Consider the following 17,412-nt stretch of genomic DNA (forward strand, 5'->3'; position numbering starts at 1 on the left):
AACTATGTTAATTTATTTCATTACCATGGGATGTCTTCATATCTATTGAGAATTTACTTTATTTATTTTGGTCATACTTGTTTAATTTTCTGTCTTACAGTCTTGTGCATAGATCAAAGCTATTAAATATTGAAAATGACATTTGAAATGGTAATCTGTTTTTAAATTCCTTGTGAGGTTATTCATTGGTAGTTTATAAAACTGAATGCATTGTGTGTAGTCATACTTTCTTGTTGTAATTTTGTGAATTTGATGAATATCTGAAGTTGTTTATGCCTTAAACATTAATACATACAGATGATGTCAAATATTTATCTGAATAGACTTACTTTCAATCTATAGTTTCCTATGTGTATGCCTTTATGTCTTTCCTTATGGATTTGGGTAGAACTTATATTGGAACACTGAGAAATCCGTTAGAGCAACCATGCTGACCTTTTTTCTGATGGTCATAATTTAGAGTTACTTTGTCAATGATGAGCATGACATTTGTACTGTCATTTTGCACAATGCTTTGAATCCTAGTGGAAAAACGTGCTGTTAATCCTACTTTTGTGAGGATTGATACTATCGTAGAGAACTGGAACTTGTTTAAATATTCTTATCAATGATATATCTTGTGTTTATAATTACCCAGATTACCATTCTAGATTCTAATTACTGTATTAGATTGCTATGTTATAATATTTATGACATACATGTGTTTCACTGTTAATCATTGGATGTGTGGTGCAGAAGTACTTTGGTGGTGCAAGTAATTTAAATGATGTGTTCACAGTGTTTGTATTACTGGTATGTGGTTAATAATTCTTGTATCAATGTTTAAAGTTTTATTCAGCTGTCTTTTGTTATGAATGTGATGTGCCTAAATTGAAGATGATCCAGGCAGGTACTTCAAAAGGTAAGTCTAGCGTTGAGGGTGTGGGTTAGGACACAGGGTTAAGGGTTGGGGTGAAATGCAGTGATTATCATAAAGGGTCAGGATTAGGGTTTAGAGTATAAATTGGGCTTAGAAGTTACAGCTTAAAATTTATGATTTGGTTAAAGGGTTAGAGGGATAGGGGTTAGGGTTTAGGGTTAGGGGTTAAGGCTAGGGTAAGGGTATAGGGTTAGGGTTCAGGGTTTAGGGTACGCATTGACAGAGCACTCTCCACTGCTATTTTTGCTCTGCAAAGGGCACATTCCCTGTCCTTACATCAGGAGTGCCTTGCACAGCTCTAAATGTGCAGGGAAATGTGTTATCTTGAAGGTGGAAATTCAGGTAATATGGAAAAATCAGTATATTACTCCTGTGAAAGCCAGATAGTTGCAGCCTCCCATCTACCAGGAAGAAACACATTGGGGTCACTTGTCTTTGCATTATGACAACAGCTTTGGTCCATTATTTCAGTTTCCTGAAAGGAACATGCTGCTTGCCACTTCTTATAGGGAAGTCATCACCCAGTCCAGTTTCACCAAATTAGGTTGTTGAGAACAGGTATGGCAGTCAACACTCCCAGAACACTCACCACTGAACTTTTTACTCATAGAATACTGTAATCTGTCCTTGGGCTCTCTTACACAGCTTTCTAACTGCAGGGACTTTTGTTTATGTTCACATGGGATTTGGAACCTAAATGGCAGAAGCAGCATTTCTTCCTGAGACTACAGGGTGGTTGCAGTCTTGAGCCTGAAAGACACACACACGGGTTCGTTTTCCTCTTCCTTCCAATCACAGCTTTGCTTAAGTATCTGCATTTTCTGAAAACACAGGCACTTGCTTATTCACGCTAGAAAGTCAGGTGATAGCACAATTTTGCACACTCAGGTTGGCAACAGGTTTGGCAGAAGTTCTCACAGAACAATCGTCCCTGAATTCTTTTCAAAGGGAATGTTAGAGTGTGTTCCAGGAGTTTCTTTGCACAGCTCTGAAGCTGTGGGGAAACGTTTCTTTGAACCTAGAACTCAGGGCCTTAAGACAAAGCAGCGTTTCGCCTAACGAACGTGGAAGACTTGCCATGTCCAACTGATGGAAGAGCACATGCGTCATTCCTTCCATCTTTAGGACCGCAAGTCACGTCGAGTAATTGTGTTTTCTGGGAGAAACATGCAACTTAACCAATTCTTGACGGGAAGTCCTCTGATTGTACAGGTTTAGCTGATCAGGGTTAAAACAGATACAAAAATCCAGATTCACAGATAGCACATTTTGTCCTAGGAATGCAATTACACAGCTTTGAAACTGCAGGGAGACGTCTTTTTGTGCACTGGGATTTGGGGTCTGCCGTGCAAAAGTAGGCATTTCCCCTTGTGAAACCTGTGTATTTGCAGCATCTAACCTGCCAGAAAAGCACAACAGGCTCATTCTACTGTTGAATTCCAGAACAGCTTTGGTTAAGTAGCTGACTCTTCAATGAATCCTATGGGCTTCCCTGGTGGCTCACTGGGTAAAGCGTCTGCTTGCAATGTGGGAGACCCGGCTTCGATCCCTGGGTCGGGAAGTTCCCCTAGAGAAGGCAATGGCAACTCCACTCCAGTACTCTTGCCTGGAAAATTCAATGGACAGAGGAGCCTGGTAAGCTGCAGTCCATGGAGTAGCAAAGAGTCAAACATGGCTGAGCAAATTCACTTCTCATAACGCAGGTGGCTTACCACTTCTTGCTGTGAGGTCTCCTGATGGTGCTTTTACCCTCAACTGGGTAAAGCAGGGTTCGCCCTCCACATTCACTGAGCAATCTCCATGGGTATCTTTGTGTGCAAGTGGTACAGTGTCTGTACACTAGGACAGTCTTGACACAGCTTTGTGTGCAGGGAAATGTGTTGTCTTGAAGATGGCAAACCAGGTAAATCAGTATATTCCTCTTGTGAAAGCGGGATTGTAGCAACTTGCAAGCAGCCAGGAAGAAACACACTGAGTCACTTCACTGTGTATTATGAGAACAGCTTTGGTCCATTATTTGAGTTACCCAAAAGAAACATGCTGCTTGCCACTTCTTACTGGGAAGTCATCACCCAGGCCAGTTTCACCGAATTAGGCTGTTGACAACAGGTATGGCAATCAACAGTCCCAGAACATTCCCCACTGAACTCTACTCCTGGAATGCTGACATCTGTCCTTGGGCTCTCCTACACAGCTTGCTAATTCCAGGGACATTTGTTTATGTTCTCAGGGATTTGGAGCCCAAATGACAGAAGCAACATTTCTTCCTGAGACTTCAGGGTGGTTGCAGTCTTGAGCCTGAAGGACACACACATAGGTTCATTTTCCTCTTCCTTCTGACCACAGCTTTGCTTAAGTATCTGAGTTTTCTGAAAGCACAGGTACTTGCTTATTCATGCTACAAAGTCAGCTGACAGAGTAATTTTGCCTCCTCAGGGTAACAACAGGTATGGCAGAAGCTTTCACAGAATACTCTTCCCTGAACTCTTTTCTAAGGGAATGGTATAGTGTGTTCCAGGAGTGTCTTTACTCAGCTCTGAAGCTGTGTGGAAACGTTTCTCTGAGTCTAGAACTTGGGGCCTGAAGAGAAAGCATTTTCGCCTAAGAAACCAGGAATATTTATAGTCTCCGATTTGAAGGAGAAGCACACGGGATCGTATTTCCCGTATTTAGGACCACAAGTCTTTTCAAGTTCTGGTGTTTTCTGAGACAAACACACAGCTTGCCATTTCTTCATGGAAAGTAGTCTGAGTACAGTTTTATCTAGCAGGGTAAACACGCATATAGAAGTCAGCATTCACGGATAACACATCGTGTCCTAGGAATGTATTTCCATGACTTTGAAACTGTAGGGAGATGTCTTTTTGTGCACTGGGATTTGGGATCTGACATGCAAAAGCAGTTATTTTTCCTCGTGAAACCTGTGTAGTTGCAGCATCCAAGCAGCTGTAAAGGCACAACAGTCTCATTCTACTCTTGAACTCTAGAACAGCTTTTGTTAAGTAGCTGACTTTTCAATGAATCTAGTGGGCTTCCATGGTGGCTAAGAGGGTAAAGTGTCTGCTGCAATGTGGAAGACCTGTGTTCGATCCCTGGGGGTCAGGAAGAACCCCTGGAGAAGGAAATGGCAAACCCACACCAGTACTCTTGCATAGAAAATTCAATGGACAGAGGAGCCTGGTAAGCTATAGTCCATGGAATTGCAAAGAGTCTAACATGACTGAGCAGATTCACCACTCATGAAGCAGGCGGCTTGCCATTTCTTGCTGCAAGGCCTCCTGATGGTACTTTTCACTTAAACAGGGTAAAGCAGGCTTTGACCTCCACATTCAGTGAGTACTGTTGATGGGTAATTTTGCTGTGAAACAGTACAGTGTTTGTATACTAGGAGTGTCTTGACACAGCTCTAAATGTGCAGGGAAATGTGTTATCTTGAAGGTAGAAATGAAGGTAATATAGAAAAATCAGTATATTTCTCCTGTAAAAGCTGGATATTAGCATCCTTTAAGCAGCCAGAAAGAAACACACTGGGTCACTTGCACGTGCATTATGACAACAACTTTGGCCCATTATTTGAGCTACCTTAAAGGAACATGCTGCTTGCCATTTCTTACTGGGAAGTCATTACCCAGCCCAGTTTCACTGAATTAGGCTGTTGACAACAGGGATGGCAGTCAACACTCCCAGAACACTCCCCACTGAATTCTTTACTCATGGAATGGTGCAGTCTGTCCTTGGGCTCTCTTACACAACTTTCTAACTACAGTGACATTTATGTTCACATGGGATTTGGAGCCTAAATGGCAGAAGTAGCATTTCTTCCAGTGACTGCAGGTTGGTCGCAATCTTAAGCCTGAAAGACACGCACACCGGTTCATTTTTGTCTTCTTTATGACTGCAGCTTTGCTTAAGTATCTGCGTTTTCTGAAAGCACAGTTGCTTGCTTATTCAGGCTAGAAAGTCAGCTGACAGTAATTTCACCCACTCAGGGTAACAAAAGATATGTCAGAAGCTCTCACAGAACATTCTTCCCTGAACTCTTTTCTAAGGAAATGGTGCTGTGTATTCTAGGTGTGTCTTTGCATAGCTCTGAAGCTGTGGGGAAATGTTTCTCTGAACCTAGAACTTGGGGCCTGAAGACAAAGCAGCATTTGCCTAACGAAACTGGAAGAGTTGCCATCTACAACCTGATGGAAGAGCGCACGTGGCATTCCTCCCATCTTCAGGACCGCAAGTCTCATCAAGTACTTGTGCTTTCTGGGAGAAACACGCTACTTGCCATTTCTTTACGGAAAGTCCTCTGGCTGTACAGGTTTAGATGATCAGTGTTAAAACAGATACAGAAGCCCTTATTCACAGATAGCACATTGGGTCCTAGGAATGCATTTACACAGCTTTGAAATTGCAGTGAAACATCTTTTTGTACATGGGATTTGGGGTCTGGTGTGCAAAAGCAGTCATTTCCCCCATGAAACCTGTGTATTTACAGCATCCAACCTGCTGGAAAAGCATGACAGGCTCATTCTACTGTTGAATTCCAGAACAGCTTTGGTTAAGTAGCTGATTTTTCAATGAATCTGGCGGGCTTCTGTGTTGGCTCAGAGAGTGACGCGTCTGCCTGCAATGCGGGAGATCTGGGTTCGATCCCTTGGTTGGGAAGATTCCCTGGAGAAGGAAATGGACACCCCACTCCAGTACTCCTGCCTGGAAAGTTTAATGGGCAGAGGAGCTTGGTAATCTACTGTCCATGGAATTGCAAGTTCACTTCTCATGAAGCAGGAGGCTTGCTGCTTCTTGCTGCGAGGTTTCCTGATAGTACTTTTCACATTACCATGGTAAAGCAGTCTTTGCCGTCCACATTCACTGAGCACTCTCGATGGGTAACTTTGCTTTGCAAACAGTACAGTGTCTGTACACTAGGAGTGTCTTGACACAGCTCTAAATGTGCAGGGAATTGTGCTATCTTGAAGCTGAAAATCCAGGTAATATGGAAAAATCAGTATATTCCTCACGTGTAAGCCGGGTAGTAGTAGCCTGCAAGCAGCAAGGAAGAAACACACTGGGTCACTTGCCTGTGCATTATGACAACAGCTTTGGTCCATTATTTGAGTTACCTGAAAGGAACATGCTGCTTACCATGTCTTCCGGAGAAGTCATCACCCAGTCCGATTTTACCGAATTAGGCTGCTGACAACAGGTATGGCAGTCAACACTCCCCACTCAACTCTCACAACACTCCCTTGTGAACTCTTTGCTCACAGAATGATGCAGTCTGTCCTTGCGCTTTCTTACACAGCTTCCTAACTACAGCGACATTTGTTTATGTTCCAGTGGTATTTGGAGCCTAAATGGCACAAGCAGCATTTCTTCATCTGACTGCAGGGTGGTTACAGTCTTAAGCCTGGTTTTACTGCTTTCTTTATGACTGCGGCTTTGCTTAAATATCTGTGTTTTCTGAAAGCAGGAGCGCTTGCTTAGTCATGCTACAGTCACCTGGCAGTGTAATATCGCCCTCTCAGGGTAACAATAGGTATGGCAGAAGCTCTCACAGAACAGGCTTCCCTGAACTCTCTTCTAAGGGAATGGTACAGTGTGTTCTAGGAGTGTCTTTGTACAGTTCTGAAGCTGTGGGGGAAATGTTTCTCTGAACCTAGAACTTGAGGCCTGAAGAGAAAGCTACATTTTGCCAAACGAACCTGATATACTTGCAATCTCCAACATGATGGAGGAGCACACGGGGGAATTTTTCCTAGCTTTTGTACTTCAGGTGTCATCAAATATTTGCATTTTCTGAGAGAAATATACTGCTTGCCATTTCTTGATGGGAAATCCTTTGACAGTACAGTTTTTGCTGATCAGGGTAAAAACAGATACAGAAGTCCACCTTCACGGATAGCACTTTGTGTCCTAGGAATGCATTTACACAGCTTTGAAACTGCAGGGAGATATCTTTTGTGAATCTGGAATTGGCGTATGACGTCCAAAAGCAGTCATTTCCCCTTGTGAAACCTGTGTAGTTGCAACATCCAACCCGCCAGAAGAACACAACAGGCTCATTCTACTCTTGAATGCCAGAACAGCTTTGGTTAAGTAGCTGACTTTACAGTGAATTTGGTTGGCTTCTCTGGTGGCTCAGAGTATTAAGCGTGTGGCTGCAATGTGGAAGACCCGGGTTCAATCCCCGGGTTGGGAAGATCCCCTGGAGAAGGAAATGGCAACCCATTCCAGTACTCTTGCCTGGAAAATTCCAAGAAAGGGGGAGCCTGGTAAGCTACAGTCCATGGAATCGCAGAGTCGCACATGACTTAAGAAATTCACTTCTCATGAAAGAGGTGGCTTGCCATTTCTTTCTGTGAGGTCATTTGACAGTATGTTTCAGCTAATTAAGTTAAAAACAGGCTTTCCCTGTACATTCCCAGAGCTCTCTCCACTGGTATCTTTGCTGCACGGACGGTTCAGTGTCTGTACACTAGGGAGTGTCTTTACACAGCTCTAAATGTGCAGGGAAACATGCTTTCTTGAGGCTGGAAATCCAGGCAATATGGCAAAATCACTATATTTCTCCTGTGAAAACTGGATATTTGTAGTCTCAAATGAGCCAGGAAAAAATACATTTGGTCATTTTTCTCTGCAGTATGACAACAACTTTTGACCATTATTTGAGTTTTCTGAAAGGAACATGCTGCTTGCCATGTCTTACCGGGAAGTCTTCACCCAGTCCAGTTTCACAGAATTAAGCTGACAATGGCTATGGCACTTAACACTCATGGAGTGTGAATTCTCAGAACACTCCCCACTGAACTCTTTACTGAACTCTTGTGCTGTCTTTCACAGCTTTCTGACTATACTTGTTAACATGAGATTTGTACTGTAATGGCAGAAGCAGCATTTTTCATGTGACTGCAGGGTGCTTGCAGTCTTAAGTCTGAGAGAAATACACACAGGTTCATATTCCTCTTCCTTATGACTGCAGTGTGTTCTGGGAGTGTTTCTACATAGGTCTGATGCTGTGTGGAAACTTTTCTCTGAACCTAGAACTCGGGGCTTGAATAGAAATAGCATTTTCACCTAAAGATCCTGGAATAATTGCAATCTCCAGCCTGATGGAAAAAGCACAGGGCAGCATGTTTCCCTTCTTTATGACCGAAGTCTTATCAAGTACTTGTGTGTTTTCTGAGAGAAATACTCTCCTTGCTGTTTCTTGATTGGAAGTCCTCTGACAGTACAGTTGTAGCTGATCTTGGTAAAAACACATACAGAAGTCAACATTCACGGATAGCACATTGTGTCCTACGAAGACATTTACACAGCTTTGAAACTGCAGGGAAACATGTTTTCATGCACCTGGAATTGGGGTATGATGTCCAACAGTAGTCGTTTTGATTTAGGCCATACCTGAACGGTCTAGTGGTTTTTCCTACTTTCTTCTATTTAAATCTGAGTTTTGCAATAAGGAGTTCATGATCTGAGTCACAGTTAGCTTCTGGTCTTTTTTTTTGCTGACTGTATACAGCTTCTCCATCTTTGGCTACAAAGACTATAATCAGTCTGGTTTTAGTATTAACCATCTGGTGATGTCCATGTGTAGTGTCGCAGTGATTTTGGAATCCCAGAAAATGAAATATGTCACTGTTTGCACTTTTCCCCCATCTATTTGTCATAAAGTGATGACACCAATTTCCATGATCTTAGTTTTTTGAAAGTTGAGTTTTCAGCCAGCTTTTTCAGCCTCCTCTTTCACCTTCACCAAGAGTCTCTTTCTTTAGTGCCTCTTTGCTTTTTGCCATAAAGGTGGTGTTATCTCCATTTCTGAGGTTATTTCTCCCAGGAATCTTGATTCTAGCTTAAGCTTCATTCAGCCTGGCATTTTGCTTAATATACTCTGCATAGAAGTTGCATAAGTAGGGTTGCAATATATAGCGTCATACTCCTTTCCTAATTCGGAACAGTTCATTGTTCCATATGCATTCTAATTGTTGCTTCTTGACCTGTATACAAGTTCATCAGGAGTCAGGTAAAGTGATTTTGAATTCTCATCTCTTGTAGAATGTTCCACAGTTTGTTGTGATCTACACAGCCAGATGCTTTGGCGATGCCAGTGTAGGAGAAATAGATGCTTCTCTGGAATTTCCTTGCTTTTTCTCTGGTCCAGCAAATCTTGGTACTTTGATCTCTGGTTCCTCTGCCTTTTCTAAATGCAGTTTTTGTATCTGGAAGTTCTTGGTTCACATACTGTTGAAGCCTAGTTGGAAGGATTTTTGAGCATTATTTTGCTAGCATGTGAAATAAGTGCAGTTGTGCAGTAGTTTTAGCATTTTTTGTCATTGCGTTTCTTTGGGATTGAAATGAAAACTGATCTATTCCAGTCCAGTGTCAACTGCTGAGTTTTCCTAATTTGCTGGCATATCGAGTGAAGCACTTTCACAGCATCATCTTTTACAAATTGAAATAGTTCAGCTGTGATTCCATCACCTCCACTAGCCTTGTTTGTAGTAATGCCTCCCAAGCCCCACTTGACTTCACACTTCAGGATGTCTGGCTCTAGATCAGTGATCACACCATCATGGTTATACAGGTCATTAAGACCTTTTTGGATAATTCTTCTGTGTATTTTTTCTACCTCTTCTTAGTATCTTTTGCCTCTGTTATGTGCATATCATTTCTGTCCTTTAGTGTGCCCATCTTTGCGTGAAATATTCCCTAATACCAATTTGTAATTTTCTTGAAGAGATCTCTAGTATCTTTCCCATTCTATTATTTTCCTCTATTTTTTTTTTTTTTTGCATTGTTCACTTAAGAAAGCTTCTTATGTCTTGTTGCTGTTCTTTGGAACTCTGCGTTCAGATGGGAATATCTTTCCTTTTCTCCCTTGCCTTTCACTTTTCTCCCTTTCTGTTATTTGTAAAGCCTCCTCAGACAACCATTTTGTCTTCTTGCATATCTTTTTCTTGGTGATGCTTTTCCTGTACAGTGTTGTGAACGTCCATCCTTAGTTCTTCAGGCACTGTCTACCAGATCTAATCCTTTGACTCTATATGTCACTTTCACTGTATAAGTATGGGATTTGATTTAGGTCATACCCAAATATCCTAGTGGTTTCCTCCTACTTTCTTTAATTTAATTCTGAATTTTGCAATATGGAGTTCATAATCTGAGCATTGTCAGCTTCCAGTCTTGTTTTTTCTGATTGTATAGGGCTTCTCCATCTTTGGCTTCAAAGAATATAATCAATCTAATTTCAGTATTGACCATCTGATGTCCATGTGTAGAGTCATCTCTTGTGTTGGAAGAGGGTGTTTGCTGTGACCAGTGTGTCCCCTTGGCAAAACTTTGTTAGCTTTTACAGTGATTAACTTTTTACTACATGTCGAAACTTGCCTGTTACTCCAGGTATCTCTTGACTTCCTATTTTTGCATTCCAGTTTGAGTAAACTCTGGGAGTTGGTGATGGACAGGGAGGCCTGGCATGCTGCAGTCTATGGAGTCGCAAAGAGTCGGACACAACTGAGTGACTGAACTGAACTGAACTGATGATGAAAAGAACTTTTTTTTTGGTGTTAGTTCTAGAAAGTCTTGTAGGTCTTCATAGAACCATTCAACTTAGCTTCTTTGGCATTATCACTTGGGGCATAGACTTGGATTACTGTGATATTGAATAGTTTCCCTTGGAAACAAGCCGATATCATTCTGTCATCTTTGAGATTAAAGCCAAGTACTGTATTTTGGGCTTGTTTTTGACTATGAATCAAGATGATGGAGTAGAGGGTGAGCTCCCCTTCTTCTGCAAAAACAACAAATCGCACCTAGCTGCTGAGCAATCACTGACAGGAGAATGTTGGAACACATTATAGAAAGATACCCCATGTTCAAGGGCAAAGAAGCCAAAACAAGATGGTAGGAAGGGCACAATCATGTTCAAAATCAAACCTCATACCCACCAGAGACACTTGGAGGGCACAAACAAAACCTTGTGTGCATCAGGACCCAGGGAAAACAACTATGTTCCTATTAAAAAAAACAAAACATGCAATGCACTTCTATTTTCCTGTAGTTACCAAGCTTACATTACATTTCAAGACTTATTTATTTTATAACTGGAAGTTTGTAACTTTGATACCCTTCCTACTTTTCTCCCATGCCATCCCCACATCTAGTAACCACCAATATGTTCTCTGTATTACACACTTGGTTTTTTTTTTTTTTTAATTTATATTACTCATGTAAGTGAGATCATATAGTATTTGTTTTTTCTAACTTATTTCACTTAGTATATTTCCCTTAAATTCCATCTATGTTGTTGCAAAAAGCAAGATTTCATTATTTCCATGTCTGAACAAGATTGCATTTTATGTATGTATTACCTTATTTTTAACCACTCATCCATTGATGGACACTTAGGTTGTTTCCATGTCTTGGCTCTTGTGAATAATACTGTAATGAACATAGATAGGAAGATATCTTTTCTACTGTTTTTGCCTTCTTTGAGTAAATATCCAGAAGTGGACTTGTTGGATCATAGGATAGTTCTAATTGCAATTTTTGAAGAAAACTCAATAGCATTTTCCACAGTGGCTGCACCAATTTATATTCCCACCAGCAATGCACAAGGATTCTGTTTTCTCCACATCTGCAGTTCAGTTCAGTTCAGTTGCTCAGTCTTGTCTGACTCTTTGTGACCCCATGAATCGCAGCACGCCAGGCCTCCCTGTCCATCACCAACTCCCGGAGTTCACTCAGACTCACATCCATCGAGTCAGTGATGCCATCCAGCCATCTCATCCTCTGTCGTCCCCTTCTCCTCCTGCCCCCAATCCCTCCCAGCATCAGAGTCTTTTCCAATGAGTCAACTCTTCGCATGAGGTGGCCAAAGTACTGGAGCTTCAGCTTCAGCATCATTCCCTCCAAAGAAATCCCAGGGCTGATCTCCTTCAGAATGGACTGGTTGGATCTCCTTGCAGTCTAAGGGACTCTCAAAAGTCTTCTCCAACACCACAGTTCAAAAGCATCAATTCTTCGGTGCTCAGCCTTCTTTACAGTCCAACTCTCACATCCATACATGATCACAGGAAAAACCATAGCCTTGACTAGACGGACCTTTGTTGGCAAAGTAATGTCTCTTCTTTTTAATATGTTATCTAGGTTGGTCATAACTTTCCTTCCAAGGGGTAAGCGTCTTTTAATTTCATGGCTGCAGTCACCATCTGCAGTGATTTTGGAGCCCCCCAAAAATAAAGTCTAACACTGTTTCCACTGTTTCTCCATCTATTTCCCATGAAGTGATGGGATCAGATGCCATGATCTTCGTTTTCTGAATGTTGAGCTTTAAGCCAACTTTTTCACTCTCCACTTTCACTTCCATGAAGAGGCTTTTTAGTTCCTCTTCACTTTCTGCCATAAGGGTGGTGTCATCTGCATATCTGAGGTTATTGATATTTCTCCTGGCAGTCTTGATTCCAGCTTGTGTTTTTCCAGTCCAGCGTTTCTCATGATGTACTCTGCATAGAAGTTAAATAAGCAGGGTGACAATATATAGCCTTGACGTACACCTTTTCCTATTTGGAACCAGTCTGTTGTTCCATTTCCAGTTCTAACTGTTGCTTCCTGACCTGCATACAGATTTCTCAAGAGTCAGGTCAGGTGGTCTGGTATTCCCATCTCTTGAAGAATTTTCCATAGTTTATTGTGATCCACACAGTTAAAGGCTGTGGCATAGTCAATAAAGCAGAAATAGTTGTTTTTCTGGAACTCTCTTGCTTTTTCCATGATCCAGTGTATGTTGGCAATTTGATCTCTGGTTCCTCTGCCTTTTAGCACTTGTTATTTCCAGGCATTTGGACAATAGTCGCTGTAACAAGTGTGAGGTAATATCTCATTGCGGTTTTAATTTGCATTTCCCTGGTGATTAGTTAATTGAACACGTTTTAATACACTTTTGACCATTTCTTTGTCTTCCTAGAAAAAAAAAATGTCTACTCAGATCCTCTGATCATTTTTCAGTTGAACTGTTTTTGGTATTAAGGTGTATGAATTTTTTACATAGTTTAAATATGAACCTCTTATCAGATATAATTTCTAAATATATTCTGCTATTATGTAGGTTGTCTTTTAATTTTTTCATTGTTTCCATTCCTGTGAAGAAGCATTTTACTTTGATGCAGTCTCACTTGATTTTTGCTTTTGTTGCCTTTGATTTTGGTGTCAAATCAAAAAAAAATTATCACCAACATCAATGTCAAGGAACTTACTGCCAATGTTTTTGTCTAAAAATTTTATTCTTTCATGTCTCATATTCAAGTATTTAATCCATTTTAATTCATTTTGTTGTATGTTATAAGATAATGGCCCAGATTCATTCTTTTGCCTGTGGATGTCTAGTTTTCCCAACACCGTTTACTAGCTATGTTGGCATTTTGGTCCAGTTTCATTCTTTGCATATGGTTCTCCAGTTTTCCCACACTTTACATTGAAAATACCATCTTTTTTCCATCGTATGTGTGTGTGCTCTGTCGTTCAGTTGAGTCCGACACTTTGCAGACCCAAGGACTGTAGTCCACCAGGCTTCCGTGGAATTTTCCAGGCAAGAAGACTGGAGTGGGGTGCCATTTCCTACTCTAGGGGATCTTCCTGACCAGAGATCAAACTCACGTCTCTTATGTCTCCTGTATTGGTAGGAAGGTTCTTTACCACTAGCACCATCTGGGAAACCTCTATATTCCGAGCTTATTCATCATAATTTAATTGGCCATATAGGTGTGGGTGTATTTCTGGGCTTTTGATTCTATTAATCTATATGTCTGGTTTTTATGGCAATACCTTACTACTATGATTATTATAGCTATGTAATAAAGTTTGAAATCAGAAGCATGACTCCTTTAATTTTCTTCTTTCTCCAGATTTCTTGGTTCTTTAGAGATCTTTTGTAGTCTTCTCTGTCAAAGTTTAGAGTTGTTTTTTTTATTTATGAGAAAAACGCCCCTAATATTTCAATATGGTTTGCATTGAATTTATACACTGGCTTGGATGCTATGGATTTTAACAATTTTAATTTTTCTAATTCATGAGCATGGAATATTCATTTACTTATATATCTTTTTCAATGTTTTTCACCAATGTCAAAAACATTTCACCAATGTTTTTAATATATGGATCTTTATCTCCTTGGTTAAATTCATTTCTAGATATTTTACTCTTTTTATATGATTGTAAATGGGATTGTTTTCTTAATTCTTTCTGTCAGTTTGTATGAGAATATAGAAACGTGACAGATATTTGTATCTTGATTTTGTTTTGCATACTTTTACTGAATGTATTTACTAGTTTTAACAGTATTTTGGTGGAGTCTTGAGGGTTTTCTATATATAATATCAAGTCAACTGCAAAGTTTTACTTCTTTTCCAGTATAGAATAACCTTCATTTCTCACTCTTTCCTACTACTTTGGATACAATTCTGGTACTATGTTAAATAAAATTAGCAAGTGTGGGCATCCTTGTAGTTTCTGATCTTAGAGAAAAAGCTTTAGTTTTTGACCTTTTGAGTATTATGTCATCTGTGAGCTTGTCATATATACCCTTTATTATGCTGAAGTATGCTCCTTCCATACACATTCCATTGATCATTCTTATCATAAATGCATACTGAATTTTGTCAAATGCATTTTCATCATCTGTTGAGATAATCATATAATTTATATCTTTCACTTTATTAATGTGCTATGTCACATTGATTTGTGGATGTTTAAAAATTCTTACATCCCTGGAATAAATCTCACTTGATTGAGTTGTATTTTAAAGTATTGTTGAATTAAGTTTGCTAATATTTTGTTCAGAATATTTCTATCTATGTTCATCAAAGATGCTGGTCTGTAAAGAGGGTAGTGCTGGCCTCATAAAATTAGTTTGGAAGAATTTAATCCTCTTCCAATTTTTGGGAGAGTTTGAGAATTAGTAATAATTTTGTTTTAGATGTCTGATAGTATTTACCAGTGTAGCTGTCTTGTTCTTGTCTTTTTTTTTTTCCCCTGGGAAGTATTCAATTATTAATTAAATTTTATGACTAATAATTGGTCTGTTCAGATTTTCCATTTCTTCATGATTCAATATTGGTAGGCTGTGTGTTTCTAGGAATTTATCTAATTTTGTCTAGGTTGTCTAATTTGTTGGCATATACTTATTCACAATAGTCTTTTAGAGTTCTTTGTATTTCTGTGGTTTTAGCTGCAATGTAACTCTTTCATTTCTAATTTTATTGATTTGACCCCTCTTTCTCTCTCTCTCTCTCTCTTTTTTTTCCCTTGGTGAGTCCACCTAAAGGTTATCAATTTTTCCCCCCAAAATCAGCTCTTGGTTTCATTGGTCTTTTCTATGTCTTGTTAGTCTCTATTTAATTTCTTTCCACTGTCTTTTGTTTTTTCTTCCTTTTACTAGTGCCTGGCTTTATTTATTGTTTTTCTAATTCTTTGAGGTGTGAATATAGGAGGTTTGAGACTTTTCTTGTTTCCCTAGGTAAGCATTTATTGCTATAAAATTCCTTCTTTGAACTTTTGTTGATACATCCTCAAAGTTTGGTATATTGGTTTTCTTTTTATTTGTGTCTAGGAGCTTTTAATTTCTGTTCTGTTTTGTTCTTTGATGCATTGTTTGTTCATTAGCATGATTTTTTGCCTCAATATATTTGTGAATTTTCCTGTTTTCTTCTTGTAATTGATTTCTTGTTTCATAATGTTATGGGAAAATATAATTGCTATAATTTTAATCTTCTTAAATTTATTGACTTGTTTTATGGCCTATTATCTATTCTGCAGAATGTTCCATGTGCTCTTGAATAAAATATGCATTCTGCTGCAGTTGAACTGAACATTTTGCGTATATCTGTTAATCCCTCTGGTCAAATGTGTCTTTTGTGGAAAAGGTTTTCTAATTGAGTTTCTGTCTGGATGAGCTATCCATTGATGAAGTGATATATTAAAATGCTCTGCTATTCCTGTGTGGCTGTTTATTTCTTCCTTTAGTCTTAATAAGATTTTCTTTGTAAACGTAGATGCTCATAAATAGGTACAGAGATTTACAAATGCTATTTATGAATGATAAATATTGTCTTGTTAGACTGACCCCTTAATCATTATATAATGATCCTCTTTGGTTCTTATTGGAGAAGGCAATGGCAACCCACTCCAGTACTCTTGCCTGGAAAATCCCATGGACGGAGGAGCCTGGAGGGCTGCAGTCCACGGGGTCGCTGAGGGTCGGACACGACTGAGCGACTTCACTTTCACTTTTCACTTTCCTGCATTGGAGAAGGAAATGGCAACCCACTCCAGTGTTCTTGCCTGGAGAATCCCAGGGATGGAGGAGCCTGATGGGCTGCTGTCTATGGGGTCACACAGAGTCGGACACGACTGAAGTGACTTAGCAGTAGCAGTTGGTTCTTATTATAGTCTCGTTTTAAAGACGATTTTGTCTGCTATCAGTAATGCAACACCTGCTTTCTTTTACTTTCATTTGTGTGAAATATCTTTTTCCATATTTTCACTTTCAGCCTGTGTGTCTTTTTACCTCTGAAATGAGTCCCGTGTAGGCAGCATATAGATGGGTGTTGGTTTTTTTTTTTTTTTTTTTTTTTATTCACCACTGTCTTTTGGTTGAATAATTTAGTTCATTTACACTTAAAGTATTGATAGGTGTATATTTGTTAGCACTTTGTATTTGTTTTCTGGCTGTTTTTTAGTTCTTTTGTCGTCCTTTTATTCTCTCTTGCCCTTTTCCTTTGCGGTTTGATAAATGTCTGGTGGTAACTGAGGTTTTGTAGGTGAAACAATGTTTCTGTAGGTGAACTTAAGGATCATCAACTTGGTTCTGAGAGTGTGGTGGCCTCGTCCACTGGCTCATGAGCCTCTTCCACAGGTCTGGCATGCCGGGAGGGGGAGTGGGGGTGTGGGGAAGGGAGGGAGACATCCAGAAGCCTGTCTGTTCATGCAAGAACAGGGGGCTGCATGGGTGGCTGGTGGTCAGGTCTGGTGGTATTTTCAGTGGAGAGGAAAGAGAGTGAGAAGGTGCTGAGCAGCATGAAAGGGGGTCGGGTAGGAAGGTGGCTTCTCGCCTTCTCCTTGCCCCATTGCAAACTCTATGCCTCCCTACCTGCACCGGGCCCCCCACCCACCTGGTGGGTTGAGGCAGCCCCCCACACACTGCTTCCCATGAGTCATCTCCAGATTCTCTCTTCCATCCAATGTCCCCACCAGGTCCCATGAGGCTGGGTTCTGGGTGGCCAAGGTCACCTCTATGCAGCTTCACCTATCCTTATTTCAAAATTCAGAGTTAAATTGAAGAAAGCAGAGAAGCACGCTAGACCACTCAGGTTAGTTCAGACACTCAGTCATGTCTGACTCTTTGTGACCCCATGGACTGCAGCACATTAGGTTTCCCTGTCCATCAAAAACTCCTGGAGCTTGTTCAAACTCATGTCCATCATGTCGGTGATGCCATTATCCATTGT

The sequence above is a fragment of the Bos grunniens genome, chromosome 12 (assembly GCF_055505025.1).
Source record: "Bos grunniens cultivar Pamir isolate PY7600 chromosome 12, Bosgru_T2T1.0, whole genome shotgun sequence".
In the NCBI taxonomy this organism is placed as follows: Eukaryota; Metazoa; Chordata; class Mammalia; order Artiodactyla; family Bovidae; genus Bos; species Bos grunniens.